This window comes from Peromyscus leucopus, chromosome 1 (genome assembly GCF_004664715.2).
Source record: "Peromyscus leucopus breed LL Stock chromosome 1, UCI_PerLeu_2.1, whole genome shotgun sequence".
In the NCBI taxonomy this organism is placed as follows: Eukaryota; Metazoa; Chordata; class Mammalia; order Rodentia; family Cricetidae; genus Peromyscus; species Peromyscus leucopus.
In genome coordinates this window covers 177,907,489-177,921,979 of record NC_051063.1, presented here as the reverse complement: position 1 = coordinate 177,921,979, position 14,491 = coordinate 177,907,489, and the positions used below count along the sequence as shown (strand labels likewise).

Genomic DNA, 14,491 nt, shown 5'->3' with positions numbered 1-14,491 from the left:
ATAAAGTCTGCCCTCAGAGCATAAGGCTTCTTTTCTCCCTGACCCACAGGAGGCAGGCTTAACAGAATATCCTGTGGGGCAGGCCGGGATGGATTCATGTCCTCATTCTCGGGTAACTCCAGCACAGATTCCACTGGCAACATATCGGGCTTTTCATATGCTGTCTTCAGCAAAATATAACAAAATAAAGTAAAATATGATGAAATAATATTATCACCTCAAAGTTGGACAAGACAAATGAACAGAATGGAAACAGCACAAGAGAAGGCACAAGCAGAGACCCACATGCTTAAACATCTAGGAAAACCACAAAATCACTAAACTGTAGACCCTAACATATAAGCAGAGGATTGGTGCAGACTGGTGTGGCACTTCCCATGCTGCTCCAGTCTGTGGGTTCATATGAACTTTTCTTATGTTGATGTGGATGGTCATGTTTTCTTACTGTCCTCTCTCTTCTCTGGGCTCTAACATTCTTCTTCTTCTGAAGAATTATCTAAGATCTAAAGTGAGAGATTTGGTATAGACATACCATTTAAGGCTGATTGTTCAAAAATATCTCAAATTCTGTGTGTTCTCTATCTGTAAATCTCTATTTTTTCCCAACTGTTTTGGGAAAAAAATTCTCTGATGATGCCTGAACGAGACTCTAACCTGAGCATAGCAGAACACCATTGGGTGTCATTTTGTGACTGATTTTTCAGACCAGTATTACTTGGTTTTACCCTAGGTCCTCCGACTATCTCGTCTCTTGCCCACAACGCAGTGCCAGCTATGGGTTCCAACTCATAGAGTGAGCCTTAAGTAAAATCAGTTATTGGTTGGTTACTCCCATGAGCTCTGTGGCAATATTGCCCTAACATATTGTGCAGGTAGGACTATGTAAATAGAAGTTTCTGGTCCCAACAACCTGGTCCCAAATAACCAACTCAGAGTCTAAATGTGACTTATAAATGCTTGACTGTTAGCTTAGGCTTGTTATTACCTAACTCCATACCAATGTAAAATACCTAAGATTAATACTTGCTTTTTGGATTGAAGTGTATTTAATAATCTATCATTTTATCTGATCATTTCTATACCCCCTATTTCTTTTCAGAAAACGATTCCTGGGTCTAATTTCCTTTGTTTAGCTTTTTTTTTTTCTGACCATTATGTGTAACAACTTGTAAGCAACCTAAACAAATCATGACACATTTTCATAATTTATTTTTGGGAATGCAGGTGTAGTTCTCTAGATTACTTCCTATTGATTATGGGAACTAGTAATCTTGTAGTGATCCTGAAAATTTTAAGATTATAGTCAAGTCCTGACTGAAGTATTCTGTGAGGCTGGATCATCTCAGAAGTTGAAGTTGTTCTGATGCAGAACTCAGAGGGAACTGTAACAGAGGCACTCTCAAACTTCTTCATCTTTGTCATCTGTTCCCATCTAAAAATTTTTTACAGGGTCTTTTTTATTCAAACCTAATCTTTCTTGACTTAGAATGAATCCAGAGTCTTTCCCTTCCTGTGGAAATAAAAACAGAGCCTCTTTCCCAAAGCAACATATTTTTGAACTAAATTTTGATATCAAAATATTTTTAAAATATAAAGGTTGGTTTAATCTAACAGCTTTCATAATCAAATGTTTCTTTGCAGTTCTCATTTGTTGATGAGTAGTCAAAAGATTTAAAGACAACACAATAACATACAGTATCCATACTGCCTATGTGTTCTCCATAGTTACGTGGAGTTACATAGTTACATCTCCAGGAAGTTTCTAGGTCCATGCTGCCACACAGTAGTATGTTGCCAGCTGTTCAAAAAACACCATATGCATGTTTGGTAGTAAGGCATCTTAAAAGAGCCATTGTCCAATTTTGCCAAGCCATCAAGTGGTCTCAGAGGAGCCAGGCCTCTGCTTTCTACCAGCAAACAGATCCCACTGGCAAAAAATTCACTACCAAGAAGCCATGATTGACTACTTTCTTGTGTGTCTAGTATCCTTTTCTAAGCTTTGTCAGGTTTTATGTGGAAATTTTGGCCACACATTGGAATGTCATATGAAAAGGAGCATTTCCTATTCCAACTGCCTTTTCCCAACCAATGGACTCAGAGGCAGAATATGAATTATAAATCTTTGGCTGATAGCTTAGGCTTGTTACTAGCTCAATATTATATTTAAATTACGCCATATCTATTAATCTATGTAATGCCAGGTGGCTCATGGCTTTACGTCCTCCAGCATGTCTTACTGATCAACTGGCTGGCATCCCTCTTGACTCCACTCTCCTTCATCCTGTCATTCTCAATTTTGCTTTCCCATCTAACTTCCTGCCCAACTACTTGCCTATCAGATTTTTATTAACCAATATTAGTAATAGATATTCATAATGTAAACAAGGATTTCTCCATAGCAGACACCATTGTAGATCAAAGGATTTGTGGCTGGTTCTATGTCTACATTTCTCTTTGGATAGTGTGCCAATCACATTCCAGTAACAAAAGTGCTGGAAAGTAGATATGAAAGCTCTCTGCAGTCATCAGCCAAGCATCTGTATGTTCAGTGAGTTATAAAGGTGTTGTCTTCAGCAATAGCAACTTGCTCTAAGTTTGTGAAGAGCAACCTATATAGCCTTTGTTGTTAGGGGTTCCCATGAGGTCTCTTTGGCCAACAACTCAATTAGATATAAACTAATCACAGTAATAAAAATTCCTTTGGTGGCAAGAGACGGCCATTTGGAACACATCTCCCCCATTATTAGTCATATTATTTAGATGGTCCTCATATGTATGTATACTATATCATAAAGAAGATTTGTGACTTCCTAGGAAAAAAATTAGAGCCACATGCACCTCAAGTACAGCTCCTTTCAAGCCATGAAAGAAAACAAAATGTCTAATTTCAGTCTTGTCCCTAAAGACAGTGTTACTCTCAATTTGGTTCTCTTGAGAAAAAGGTGAAGACATTTTTCAGCTTTAAATTATTTCAACATGTGGAGGGCTTGTTGCCGGGAGCCATTCCCCAGTGGTGGATGGGTCCTGCAGAAAGTGTAAGGAGTCGGTAGGAAAAGGAAGTGAGCCAGGCCATGGTAGTCTGGAGAATCTTGCAGCCTGACTAGCAGTCAGAGTGTTTCTTTATTTATACAGAATTTAGTTAGCAGGGATACATTCATGATGTTCCAAAACATAGATCATACCATTTTTGTTTTCAACACGTGTTTTACTTCCTTTTGCTCATCTTTTAGTCATCATTAATAAACTATGACAGTACAGAGTTTTCATTTCCAATCATTTTCCCTCAAGTTTTGACATCAATAATAAACAGAGTTATCATTCTTACTCATTAACACCATAACCCAATTTTTGAGAATGTAGAGGCATATGACAGCCTGTGCTCAGGCTGGTTGTTTTGGTTGCTTCAAGGACATGAGACCAAAACAAAATTTTCAACCATCCTGGGCAATTTGCCATGTCTCAAGCAATGTATTACTAACTCTTAGTGGTCAGAGTGTCCAGGAAAAATGCTCAGGCTTAAACTGCTGCAGTTACTATTCAAATCCTGGCACAATACAATCAATGTTCACATTATATCTTTATAGAATTTGGCATTCTGCTGTTCCTTGACATTATAGTGGCTTTAAATTTTAAGAGAGGGAGGTCACGACTGTTTATACTTTTATCATCTTCCCACTATATACTTTCTTTATCAATATGTCTCTATGTGGGGCAGAGTTGTATGCCACGTAATTGTCTGAGTGTACAGTAGGAAAAGGCTTGTAATCTGAGCTGTGGCCAACTCCTCTAGCCTACCAGATCTTGTTGACCGTTTTAAATTTACTTTGTTTTGAATATCTTGTTCCAGTGTAAGTACAGGAACATATGTTTCAAGAATATCTGATAGCCTCATAAAGAGACCTCTGGCTTCTTCTTCTTTTTTTCCCATCACAGGCAATTTATTTTGTTCTATTCATTCACAGTTAATACAGAAAATAATTGGAAACATTTCCATATAATGTTTGACACAGAAATCATCAAATAGAAGTATACAATGTTGACAGGAGGCAGTACATTTATAATTTATAACCCCAAATGTATTTATAAATTAGAAATGGAAAGATCTACAAATAAAATTATGAAAGTTCACCAAAGTCATTTAATCTGTCAGTTTCTCATTCATTTTTATGTCTTAATAATATTCTATTGTATGAATAAGCCACATTTTATTTCTCTCCAGTATTTGACAGCTATTTGAGTTGTTTTAACTTTTTTACTATTAGCAACACACTGCTGTAAACTTTCATGTACATGTTTCATAGGTGCACATTTTCAGTAGTTTGAGGATTTATTCCTAAGGGTAGAATTGTTGAGTAACAGAGTAACAATGTTTTGCATTTTGACCAACCACCAAACTGTTTTGCCAAAGTGGCACACCATTTTACAATCTCACCAAATCCTTGTTTTTAAGGCTCTGATTTTTGTACAAAAGCATTCAAACATTCTGTCAGACCAAACCAGGAAAAGTAAGCTATAGTTCAGAGCTGTTCTATTCCATTTACTATGCAAAGCCATTCTTGGCGTTTGCAACTCTCAGCCCTTTTGAGTATTCTTGCAGTGTTCACCTTTTCCTCCACCACTTTTTTTTCTTCTTTTTTTCTGGTTTATTTCTATCTATTACAAATGTATAAAAAAATCCTCCATCAATGCTGCTATTAGCAGCAGAACCTTGAGAAATATACCTTTAGTTTGCCTCAGAAAAGGAACACATATTGCACTGTAAAGTTTATAGAATTGGCGCAAAACATTGTGATAATGTTACAATACCAGTTTTAAGAGTTCAGTGACTAATGGGGAGCCGATGGGATACATGCAGAACTGTGAAAGCGATCTCACTTAGCCAGCTGTACACGTAGACTGTAAATCTACATTCAGATCATTTCTGAACTAAGACTATCATCTCAGTTTATCTGTTGAGGTCAACCAGGAAACCCTAGACTATACCTTGATTTTTGCAAAAAACAAAATAGGGGGAGGGGTTTCTTCAGCATTTCAGTCCACGAGTAACAGTATCCTAACAGGCAAAGTGTTCTCTCACTGTCAACATAGAATTAACTGCTGCTGGAGGTCAACTTGGGTTTTAATTTGCATTAGCACTTACATGCATAGTAGTCCAAGTTGTTGACCTCATGACTTTAAAAAGTAACTCTAAAAAAGTAAAATGGCCCTTCTTGGAAGACTAAAGAAAGATATCCAGCCACAGTTGTAAAAAGTCTCATCAAAACAATATACCCTTTTATGAATTATGCCTCAATTAAAAAAAAAAGTAGCCCCAAATAAGAAGCAGCTCTGAAAAAGAAAATATAACTTAAGATATTTGAAAAAAACAAGGTGAATACAGGTTCAAAAAATAATTAAGATACATTTTCTTAAGGCTACCTAGAATTAGGCTTTAAAGAATTCTACCATTTCAAGTTTACCACTAGTTACTAGATACCTATTTACAAACAAGGTGTTCCCTTTTTTTGTTCCTTTATCAAGAGAAAAATCTACCTTCAGACTATGAGTGTGGTGATGAGGAGGGACTAGAAAACAAGATTCAAACAATCCCATGCAAATATCACATTTTTCAAATGGAAGAACTCCAAACTGCACTAGAAGTTCCAATCACTAAGACACTTTCCATTGAAATGATTTAAGTACAGCTACATGGCACCAAGGTTTAGGCCTAATATAGGCCTGACAACCAAGTCCTTGTTTTCTGGAAGAAAGGCCTCAAAAGTCCCACTCAATTCCACATAACAATACTTCAAAGATCAATTAGGTTTTCCTTTCCTTAATATTTTTGTTTTTGACTTCTAATCTTAAAGACTAGATTCAAACTTAGCTCATTTCCCAGAAGGCATTGCTTCCCTTTGCTCTATGAAAGAGTCCACCAAGACCTCTTCCTCAAAACCATCTAGCCCCCAGCCTCCAGTCTGTGCTTTTGATGCATCTTTCTCAACATCCTGAAAAGGTAGTGTAAGTAAAATATGCTCATAAACATTAAAACTAGTTGTTAGAAAGACGTAACTAGCTTTATAATTTAAGTTTTAAAACATAAATACTTGCAGCTTGATCTGCACTGACAATGATTGTCGAAGCCTAGAATTCAACATTTACAAATTCTCATTCACACACACAAAACACACTATTATCACACAACTTGTGTCTTGAGAGAATCTTCTGCTTTTTAAATCTTTGGCCTCCCAGTAAATCCCAAGTTCAACCAACTTTAACTAAAACTTCACTCAGAATTTCACCAAGCTTTTCACCCACACATTAATGCTTGTCGTATCTTTCATCAACTGTCAAAATCTGAAGCCTGCTCAGAGATAGCCAGGTAATAGAAAATAAATGAAATACACAGAGGTTATTTCAAAACAGAACATGACCATCATCCAAAAAAAAAAAAAAAAAAAAAGATGTCACGATTCCCGATTGGGATCATCTTTTGTTTCCCACGTTGGACTATTTCACACTCCGGCATTGGCCAAAGGACATGAGAGCTGGTTCTGGAGCATACAGTTTCTCACACAGGTGTCCCCAGAGTAACACCAGAGACAAAGTCACGTGAGGCCTCTCCCGTACAGAGACTGTCTCACAGGGGCAGTGAGGGAGGACACCCACTAGTTTGTGGAGATCACTGAGAGAGTATGATTCTTAAAATCTGGACTGTACATAATTCACATCAACCCTGTTCAGGTACTTACTGGAAGAAAGATGCAGCTGTTTGCCAGAACTCAGCACTCCACTCTAGATCTCTGTTGCCTTAGTCTCCGTTGCGGATTTCCGAGTTCTGTTAGTTACCTGGACCACTGAGGCATTGCCACAAGACTTCTTCTCTTTTGAAACATCCTTTTTCTCTAGATATTAGGATAGCTACACCAGCTTGTTTCTTAGGTCCATTTGCTTGGAAAGCCTTTTCCCAGCCCTTTACTCGGAGGTAGTGTCTATCTTTGAAGTTAAGGTGTATTTCTTGTATGCAGCAGATGGATGGGTTCTGTTTTCTTATCCATTCTGTTAGCCTATGTCTTTTTATAGGTGAGTTGAGACTATTGATATTGATGGATATTAATGACCAGTGATTGTTAATTCCTGTTATTTTTTGTGGTTGTGTTGTGTTGTCCTTCTGTGGTGTATGTTGGTGTGGGATTATCTATTGCTTGATTTTTCATGGATGTGTTTAGTTTCTATGGGTTGAATTTTCCCTTCTAGTGCTTTCTGTAGGGCTGAGTTTGTAGACAGGTATTGATTAAATCTGGTTTTATCCTGGAATATTTTGTTTACTCCGCCTATGGTGATTAAGAGTTTTGCTGGGTATAATAGTCTGGGTTGGCATCCGTGGTCTCTTAGTGTCTGCATAAGATTTGTCCATGATCTTCTAGCTTTCATAGTCTCTATTGAGTAGTCTGGTGTTATTCTGATGGGTTTACCTTTATATGTTACTTGGTTTTTTTCCTTTGCGGCTCTTAATATTTTTTCTTTGTTCTGTGTGTTTAGTGTTTTGATTATTATGTGGCGAGGGGACTTTTTTTTTTTTTTTGGATCCAGCCTATTCGGTGTTCTGTAAGCTTCTTGTATCTTCATAGGTATTTCTTTCTTTAGGTTAGGAAAGTTTTCTTCTATGATTTTGTTGAATATATTTTCTGTGCCTTTGAGTTGGTATTCTTCTCCTTCTTCTATTCCTATTATTCTTAGGTTTGGTCTTTTCATGGTATCCCAAATTTCCTGGACGTTTTGTGTTACAACTTTTTTGTCTTTAGTGTTTTCTTTGACTGACGAATCTATTTTCTCTATCGTGTCTTCAGTGTCAGAGATTCTCTGTTCCATCTCTTGCAATCGGTTGGTTATGCTTGTTTCTGTAGTTCCTGTTCGTTTAGTCAGGATTTCTATTTCCAGCATTCCCTCAGCATGTGTTTTCTTTATTGTATCAAATTCATTTTTCAGATCTTGGAATGTTTCTTTCATCTGTTTAATTGCTTTTTCTTGGCTTGATTTGATTTCTTCCCATTTTTTTGTTCTTTTTTTCTTCCATTTCTTTAAGGGAGTTTTTTATTTCCTCTTTAATGGAGTTTTTAATTTCCTCTTTAAGGGAAGTTTTTATTTCCTCTTTGAGAGAGTTTTTCATTTCCTCTTTAAGGAAAGTTTTTATTTCCTCTTTAAGGTAGTTTTTCATTTCCTCTTTAAGGAAAGTTTTTATTTCCTCATTGAGGGAATGTTTTATTTCTTCTTTAAGGGCCTCTATCATCTTCTTAAAGTCATTTTTAGGGTTGATTTCTTCTGTTTCTTCTGTCATGGTATGTTTAGGTCTTGCAGGTGTAGAATCACTAGGTTCTGATGTTGCTATATAGGTCTTTATGTTGTTGCCTGCATTTTTGCACTGGCATCTACTCATCTTTTCCTCTGTGTGGTGCAGGTGGTGTCTGTGTCTGAGAGTGCCTCTCTTGTTCTAATTTTTAGTCTTGGTTTAGTAGGGGTTCTTGGTTAAATTGGTGCTATTGGGCTGTTTCTTCAGGGACAGCTGATTTCAGTTGGTGAATTATATACTTATGATTCTGGTGATCTGGTTTAGTGACTGGGTAGCGCCTTCTTCTGTGTTCCCAGGTCACGTTTTGTTCATTTGTCAACTCCTCAGCTGATCTTGTTTCTTCAGACTTCAAACTGTAGGCATCTGAATCCTCTCCCAGATGGGTTTCAGCTGAGCAGCGTAGTCTCACCAACACCTCCAAGTTGTTGGGTTTCACAGGATCAGCAGCTTGGCCCTGGGTTGTCCCCAGACAGAGTGCCCAGACTCACCCTGTTTCCGACCCACGGAGATAGCCCCTTCCCCAGGTGTTGGGGCTAGGGGTGTCCCCGTTCCAAGCTGCGTCCACCCCTCTCTGTCCCCGGGCCTGTCCATCCCTGTGGCCCACTGCCACAGGCCCACCTGCATCCACTTTTCTCCGCCGCCGCCGGGCCTATATGTCCCTGTCAGCTGCCGCTGGGTCTGTCTGCCTCTGCGGGGGGCCAACGGGCCTGTATGTCTCTGCCGGCTGCCAAGGCGGGCCCACCTACCTCTGCTTGTCACTGCTGCTGGGCCCATCCACCTCTGTGGGCTGCCACCGGGCGTGTATGTCTCTTGCAGTTGCCGATGGGCCTGTATGTCCCTGTCGGCTGCTGCCACTGGGCCCGTCCACCTCCGCAGGTCGCCGACATGCGTCCGCCTGTCTGTCTCTGCTGCATGGCCTGTCCACTTCTGTGGGCCACCGCCGCCGGGTCTGAATGTCTCTGTCGGCCGCCGCCGCCGCCGGGGCCGTCCACCTCCATCTGCTTATCTCTGCTGCAGGGCCTGTCCACCTCTGTGGGCCGCTGCTGGGCCTGAATGTCTCCGCCAGGCCTGAATGTCCCTGTCGGCTGCCACTGGGCCTGTCTACCTACCTCTTGGCTTCTTCTTTATGTGTCACAACCTTCAAGGTGCAAAGAAGACCTTGAAGTAGGTAAAGATTTCTCCCTCAAAGTGTGTGTTGGGGGATAGTATGTTCAGGACTTTCCTGGATTACCTTAGAAGCACCATTCCTGGGAGAAGGTATAAATGAGTCATAAGGAATTTTCCATCAACCCAACATCCCCAAATCATACAAATATTAAAAGTGCCCCAAGTATGCAAAAGGTGGAGATGAGAACTAAATGTGGCATGGCAGCCATCATGTGGCTCAGCTTTGCTGGATCTTTGTCAAGCAGCTGTGCTGGCTTTATTATTTCTGCCATTCCATTCAGATATGGCTGTGGCATCTCCCCCTTTTTTATTTTAAAAAGATGACTGGAAGGACAAGAATCAAAATAAGCACAACTCCTAGGATTACTCCCAAATGAATGATAATAGACCAAAAGCTCTGTCCTGAACAAAAGAGGTGAGAGATTGTAAAAATCTGTTTGTAACCTCAGAAACCAAGGTAGCCTCTAATTGAGCTGAAATAATGGCTATACTTTGTTGATGTAAAGACTGTATGTTTGTCATTAGTTTAGGATTATTTCATAGGCCATGGAGGTAGGACCTAACCTGTGTCTAGATTATCTTAGAACCTATTGTATGGAAGTGGAGTGACATAAATCCATTTAAATTGTGAATGATAAGAGACAGTTAATCTAATCTTAATATTTTTAATTTGACTACCCATATTAATGAGTATAATGATGTCTAAAAGTAAAGCAGCAGTAAATCTTTTAGCCTACTGAGAACATTAGTAATTTTTTGATAATATATGTTAAATAGGCACATTAGCTGTATATCCCAGGTTAGGAAATCAATGTTCCAGTCTTTTGTAAATAAATGAATGAGGGGTGATGTAATCATCTCACTTCTTCTTGCAGAAATTTGGGCCATAGCTGGGGACCCAAAAGGCTGGAATGTTGACCAAGTCCAGGAAGAAAAGACTGATTCATTTGTTCTCCAGGTGATGTAGAACCATCTGAGGCTAGGGACGTGCAGGCAGCAGCTTGTTGTTCCAGTGAGACTGAGGTGGGAATATTTCTGAAGTCATTGCACATCACATCATAGTTTCTCACAAACCTTATGGAAGAGTCATTCCATATGGGCTTCAGTACCTCTGAAAAAAGTGATTTGTTCTGGGAAAGCATCTTGAGATTGCAGATGGTTGTGTTCAATACCCTAAATGGAAATCAGAAGGGTAGACATGTTGCAATGAGGCTTCTTTAAGTTTCCCTGTCATAGAAACTCCAAAGAAAACATTTAGTGCTGGGACTAGAGATATACCTGGGATGATAAACACAGAAAAACTTCAATTTCTGGCTGAAAAAATGTTGACCCTGTCATGATTACTTTCTCGGACCAAGCTGAGAATAGACCCCACAGAGACTAAGTTAGTTATTCACCAGTGTTACAATATGATGATGTTTACCAACCTCAATTTGGATTGCTTCAGGGTTATGGCTACTCAGTTTGTTCTGAATTGCCTCTACAGGAATGGGAATATCCATCTTCTCTATGTCTGTGCTACCTCTCTATGCTGGGAGCAGATTGTGGCTGTAGTTTCAAAGCCGTAAAGTTCAGGAGCAACTTTGCCAGAACGAATCACACCTGGAGTGTCACCTTTACCCAATTAGCAAATAATTAGTGAGATGGGACTTGACATTGAAGAAGGAATAAATCAGATGTCAGATCTTTGTGGACAAGTAAAGAACAAGGGTTAAAACACAGCAAATGGAGTGCCATGGGTAATGGATTTAATTTTCTTCTTCCAATAATTTACATGCTTTAGCCTTAACCTCCAAATCTCCTCCACCCTAGATTGTAAGGTTCATATCCTAGAATATAAAGACATCAGGACTATACATATAGCTAAGTAAGTTAAAGTGGTTAGCAGACTGCATTTAATCCAATACTCCTGGTGTCCTCACAAGAGGAAGTTTGGGCTCAGATTTGACCACGCATACATTTCAGTTCAAGAATATGGTCATTTATACACTATGGACTGAGCCCTCTGGAGAATCCACTGCTATTGACAGATAACCTTAGACTACTGTGCCACAGACTCTGTAAAGACAGAGTTGTCTGCACTAGAACTGAAGGTCCCACATAAGAAGAGAAGTTGCCAATTCTTGGATTTCCTCTAATGAATCAGAATTTGGCAGAGGTAAAACAGTATGGATACATAAAAGGCTTTAATTAAATGCCAAAAGGAATGAAGTGGTTTGTTTAATAGGAAATGGCTATGGAAACTAACAAATAAAAGTTCTGTCAGAAACACACTGGCACAGATATAATAGAATCATGCACACAATTTCATGAAGACAGCTCCCATTTCCTCTTTTCCATGTAGATTCTTCTAGTATGACCACAATGAATTTTAGTTAAGTCTCTCTAAAACATAGTGTTTTTCATGTACCATGTATGTTAGTTCTGTCAAAAATCTTGATCTGACTCCATAAGTCATTTGTAATTTAATCATTGTAGAGATTATATGACATTCATTTTGTTATGCTTGAACATAACTTTTACTCTGGGGAATTATTTTTCTTGTACTCACAGTCATTATAAGCCATAAGTCCCACTGAAAACCAGTTCACTAAAGGGGAGACCAACTTCATTACTTGCCCCACCCTGATTCATGACTTCATTATAGAGGATGCTGAGATGGAATCTGGGAAACACTTTTTGAAAGAATAAGATGCATGAGGATAATGTTGGTCTTTTCAATTCATACATCAGATTGGTTCCTTTTTTTAATCTTGAAAGTATGAGCAGATCAAAGATTAATTCTAAAATTAATTTAATTACTTACCATTAGACACCTAATTCCCTCAATCACAACCCATGAAAAGCTTTGATAACTGTTAGATTGATGTTAAATGGGAGGAATTCACTCTCCTTTAGTTGCTCTTCTCAGGATCCAAAAAAAAAAAAAAAATCCTTTTCTTGCCTCTGGAGAGCTACTCTTTACCTGGGAGACTCAATCATTTGGCTAGGTGGAATGAATCTGGTTTGAAGCTTCAAGCAATAATTTTCTACAAGCAATGTTGATCATTATGATTCCATATTTAGAAACTGCAGAAAATACAGATTGGGAGATGGTATATCAATAATTACAATTTAATTCTGAATACTTTATATTATACTTTATATTTTCTTTAATAATACCACTCGGGATTTAAAGTTAACTTATATGATACATAAGAAATACAATGTGATGAGGAAAACCATGACTTCTACTATCCGTCTTTTCAGCTTCAAGTTCACATCCACCACTCTCATGCTGAGTAACATCTCAAAGACTAAATTTTCCTCATCAGAAAAGTGGAAATAAGGCCAGTACCTTTCTCACTCACTTATGAATGCTTTCAACAATTCCATACTGAGTATGATCTATGTGTCTGATATGATTTGACAAATGAAGCCTTTGGTGATAAAAGAAACATTTAACTTTCTAAATATATTAGATACATATTTCAAGCATCTTTACAAAAAGGAAATTTATCAAAGTGTCACAGTTATGAAATAATAGACAGCAAGATGGGTCTGCAGATTTCTACATGGAGGGAAGACAGGAAGAAGTGGTCAGATTTGCATAAGTTGGCAAACCAAAGTACAGCAAGTGAACATATGGAAGACATCAGCACTCTAGAAAAAAGGAACACGGTTCAATGAGAGCAGATGGACAATTTGTCATGTCTAATGTCAAAACCAAAGACATAGTAGAATGGAGTGATGAGAACCAAAGTCTGGTGAAAAGATACAGTAAAAAGTTCACGTAGTTCTTCATGTATCACCAGACACTATACTGACTGAAAATAGAAATCTTGGGATATTCTCAGCTGGTAGTATCTGGGTCTCCTACATCTGATGAAAGCATCAAGATGATTGACATGTAGCTCACAACAGTGTGTATCTCCAGCTCAAGGGGATCAGATGCCTCCAAGCTTGGCAGGAACCTGCATTCATGTGTACCTACACACACATAATTAAACATAATTTTAAAGATCTTTTAAAAGTTGCTTGCATGTTTTTTTAGAAGTTTTAAAAGTAAACACTAAAATTTTGAAAGAACAATTGAAATCTGCTTAGATAATTGAGATGAGAAACTCTTTTGGATTGGACAGTGTGATGGATGTAGGTGTAGTGGGAAGCAGGAATAATCTCAACATCTAAAAGCTAGAGCTAGTGTGGAAGCCTTTAGAGTGTGTAGTTGATATGAGATCGGAGGAGGGAGGACATTATTGCCACCGAAGTAGAATTCTGATGTATAATTTAACAAGGGGTAAGAAGTGTTCTGGAAGACATTGGTACTTCCCCTTTCTTAACTATGTGGTCCTTGTCAAGTACATGGTAAGAGCATGTGAAGGAATGACTGAGAGCAGTGTTGAGATCATCGTTGAGATCATCATTAATGAATGTATGTGTCTGCTTCATATTTTCTAGGCATGCCTGGGGACTGGAAAAATCACTTTAAAGTAGCCCAAGCTGAAGCTTTAGATAAAGTGTTCCAGGAGAAAATGGCTAGTTTCCCTACAGGGCTGTTTCCATGGGAATAAATTCTTAAAACTATAAAAAAAAATATCGTGAGTGGGGTTTATTTTCCTGTTCTTGTATATGTGAATGACTGGATGTTGTCTCAGATTAAATCTTGTTATTGAATTGTAGAGTTTGTTTTTGTTTTTGTTTTAGATATTAAGTGTAAAAGTGTTAGTAGTGGTAATAGTAGAGGAGGTAGTTATAGTGTGTGTGTTTGTGTGTGTGTGTGTGTGTGTGTGTGTGTGTGTGTCCATCCATATTTCCATGTACAGTGCTTTCAGAGGTCAAAAGAGTGCATTGGTTCCAATGGTGTTGCAGTTACATATGCTGTAAGCCCCCTGCTTTGTGTCTTGGAAATGAACTCAGGTCCTATACAAGGGTAGTGCAGTGCTCTTGACCACAGAATTATCCTCCACTCTGAATCTTGGAGACTTGAGTCATCAAATATTTTCTTCTTTTATT

The 14,491-nt window shown here is 38.5% G+C and overlaps 1 pseudogene; it reads left to right on the top strand.

The window, feature by feature from the left end:
• Positions 1 to 14,072, top strand: part of LOC114685238 — a 127,231-nt pseudogene extending 113,159 nt beyond the window's left edge.
• The last annotated feature ends 419 nt before the right edge of the window (positions 14,073 to 14,491 follow it).